Below are 3,938 nucleotides of genomic sequence, written 5' to 3'. Positions count from 1 at the left end.
ATAGAAACTTCCATGAAAAATTCTACATTGTTTCCGTGAGCATGAACACAAGTGCTCAAGGTCGACCCTCACTTCTTCAATGCATAACTTTCCAATCACTTCTCTTTTTGAAAAACTTTTTAGGCAAGAGAGACAAGTAATTTTTTTTTGTATTTTCATTCTTTTTTAAAAAAATTATATGTTTCACCCACAACTAAAAAGAAACAAAAAGGAAAAACAAAATCTACTTAGTGAAGAAAGCAAACAAGCACACACGAGAATATCAACCCCACACTATTGCTTCCCCGGCAACGGCGCCAGAAAAGAGCTTGATAATCCCCAAGTGCAGGGAATCATCGTAGCAATTTCCAAAGGTGGAAGTGATAAGTATGGAGTGTCGAACCCACAAGGAGATAAAGGTAAGATCAATATTCTCTCAAGCCCTATCTGCCACTGATACGACTCTACGTGCACCGAACGTTTGCTTCCAACTAGAAACGAGAAATAAAACTACGTTGTGGGTATGAAGAGGATAACTTTGCATGATATCGGAGAGCTAAAATATAAAAATAGGTTCTGTTATCATAAAGTTAGAATATATTACTAAATATTATAAATAGCGAGTGTGGAATAATGGTGGATCGGTGTGCAGAATTGTCCTAGGCAATTGTAAACAAGACCGATAATCACTATTGCAGTTTCATATGAGGGAGAGGCATAAGCTAACATACTTTCTCTACTTGGATCATATGCACTTATGATTGGAACTCTAGCAAGCATCCGCAACTACTAAAGATCATTAAGGTAAAACCCAACCATAGCATTAAAGCATCAAGTCCTCTTTATTCCCATACGCAACAATCCCTCTTACTCGGGTTTGTGTTTCAGTCACTCACCAACCCACTATAAGCGAATCATGAATGTATTGCAACACCCTACAGTGGGAATCCCTCACGCTTGCGCGACACGGGGGGCACAATAGGATAACACCAAAGTAAAACATACAACTCATACCAATCTAGATCATCAATCAACCCAAAGACAAAAGATATATACACAAAACATCATAGGATGGCAACACATCATTGGATCATAATATGTGGGATAAAGCACCATGTTCAAGTAGGGATTACAGCGGGGTGCGGGAGAGTGGACCGCGGAAAAGAGATGAGGATGGTGATGATGATGGTGATGTTGATGAAGACGATCACCGTGGCGATGATTCCCCTCCCGATGGCACTCCGGCGCCACCGGAAGAGAGGAGGAGAGGTTCTCCCCCTTGTGCTTCCTCCTCCATGGCCTCCACCCTCTGGTCCTTGGCCTTCATGGTGATGATGGCCCCTCTAGGATACTCCTCCATGGCCACCGGTGATGATGGCCCCCTCCGACAGCCTGCCGGATAGGGCCTAGATTGACTTCTCGTGGCAACAGAGCCTTGCGGCGGCGGAACTTCCGATCTAGGTTTCTTTCTGGAAGTTTGGGTATATATAGAAGAGTTTTGCGTTGATTGCACGTCAGGGGAGTCTCCGTTTAGTTTTCCTTTTCTGCGATACTCTAAAACAAGGAGAAAACATAAACTGGCACTGGGCTCTAGGTTAATAGGTTAGTCCCAAAAATCATATAAAATATCATATAAATGCATATAAAACATCCTAGAAGGATAGTATAATAGCACGAATACTTCATAAATTATAGATACGTTGGAGACATATCATTGAAGAGGACCGGCGTCATCGTCGAGAAACTTATGGACAAGAATGCTGCGCATCGAGCGCAGAAGGCTGGTGGAGGAATCCGTGGATGCTCTCAACCAGCATCTTGAGGACAAGAAAGAGCTCATCGTCGCTTGCCGCGGAGACTTGTTCCCGCGGCCTGCAGCAACGCATCAAGAAAGTAGAGATCAACGATCCAGATCGTTGTCTTCCTTCTTCTTTTGCCCTAGTGTATTTCGGGCATTGCCGCATGTGGATTATTTTAATTATGTTTCTAAATATGTAAGACAATTATTATCCACTATCATCATCCTTATATTCATCATGCTTGCTATAAGTCACAGTCGATGCTATATAGGTGCGTCGGATCTTACATCAAGATCTGTGCAAAACTTTCTTTTCAGATTTTCATTTCTCTCTCTTAAATCTCAGTCCAATGAGACATATAGCCACGCCGTAGAACAGGTGCTCGGGCGCCATTAATGGAGACGTTGGGAGGGAGGTGCGCGGCGGGTAGCGGTCAAAGGGCTCTCCTCCCGATGCGCACACGCAGGTGTCTGATCGCACGACTCCCGTACTCAAATAGCTACCCCGCACGGCACCTCTTAGCCAATAAAAAAAGGGGACGCGTGGCCGCACGTAATTGGTAAGTCGAACGCCCACGGTTTCAATAATACTTGTGTTTCCGATTTGTCACGTGACATCACTTGTTCCAAAATGACTTTGTTGATTGTTAATGTGTGCGCCTTTGCAAATCGAACGGAAATATTACCACAGCAAGTTGGTGCCATGTCATAACACCATGCCAAGTTTCATGATTTTCAGGCATGTTTTGGATTTACAGGAATTAAAAAACCAAGTTTCTCAACCTTTCCGGCCGAGCCACGGCGCCCAGATGTTTGAATTTCACTCCCATCTCTTGCATGGGACCTAGATATTCACCCAAGGACACACATGTGATTTTTCAAACAACTTTGGTGCACTAGAGCATGTGCTTGTAGTTCAAATTTGAATTATGCACATTAAATGCCCAGATACTCAATTAATGTATAAAAAAGGCCAAATGAACCCGGAATAATTCCAAATTTAGCACGGTACTTCTATTCGGTCTAATCTAGCTGTGTAAAAAAATTAAGGCGGGAGAAGGCCGTGTACATATGTCGTTTTGCACACGGAGGTGACACGTTCCCTCTTGGAACCACGAGCCTTCTTGAGGGAAGCTCCGGTTTGCAAGAAGCTTACACCAAAGCTTGTCCCAATTCGGCCAAAAAAATTACCGCAGCATGTTGGTGCCATGTCATGACACCATGCCAAGTTTCATGATTTTTAGGCGTGTTTTGGAATTACAGGAATTAAAAAACCAAGTTTCTCAATCTTTCCGGCTGAGCCATGACGCCCAGATGTTTGAATTTCACTCCAATCTGTTGCATGGGACCTAGAAATTCACCCAAGGACACACATGTGATTTTTCAAACAACTTTGGTGCACTGGAGCCTGTGCTTGTAGTTCAAATTTGAACATTAAATGTCCATAAAGTCAATTAATGTCTAAAAAAGGCGAAACAAACCCGGAATAATTCCAAAATTTAGCACGGTACTTCTATTTGGTCTAATCTGGCTGTGTAAAAAATTTAGGCGGGAGCAGGCAGTGTACGTATGTCGTTTCGCACACGGAGGTGACACGTTCCCTCTTGGAACCACAAGCCTTCTTGAGGGAAGCTCCGGTTTGCAAGAAGCTCACACCAAAGCTTGTCCCAATTTGGCCAAAAAAAATACCGCAGCATGTTGGTGCCATGTCATGAGACCATGCCAAGTTTCATGATTTTCAGGCGTGTTTTGGAATTACAGGAATTAAAAAAACCAAGTTTCTCAATCTTTACGGCCGAGCCACGGCGCCCAGATGTTTGAATTTCACTCCCATCTCTTGCATGGGACCTAGAAATTCACCCAAGGACACACATGTGATTTTTCAAACAACTTTGGTGCTGTAGCATGTGCTTGTAGTTCAAATTTGAATTATGCGCATTAAATGCCCAGAAACTCAATTATAGTATAAAAAAGGCCAAACGAACCCGAAGTAACTCCAAAATTTAGCACGATACTTCTATTTGGTCTAATCTGGCTGTGTAAAAAATTGAGGTGGGAGAAGGCAGTGTACGTATGTCGTTCCGCACACGGAGGTGACACGTTCCCTCTCGGAACCACAAGCCTTCTTGAGGGAAGCTCCGGTTTGCAAGAAGCTTACACC

The sequence above is a fragment of the Aegilops tauschii genome, chromosome 2, assembly GCF_002575655.3.
Source record: "Aegilops tauschii subsp. strangulata cultivar AL8/78 chromosome 2, Aet v6.0, whole genome shotgun sequence".
Lineage (NCBI taxonomy): Eukaryota > Viridiplantae > Streptophyta > Magnoliopsida > Poales > Poaceae > Aegilops > Aegilops tauschii.
Note: the sequence above shows the minus strand (reverse complement) of the source record.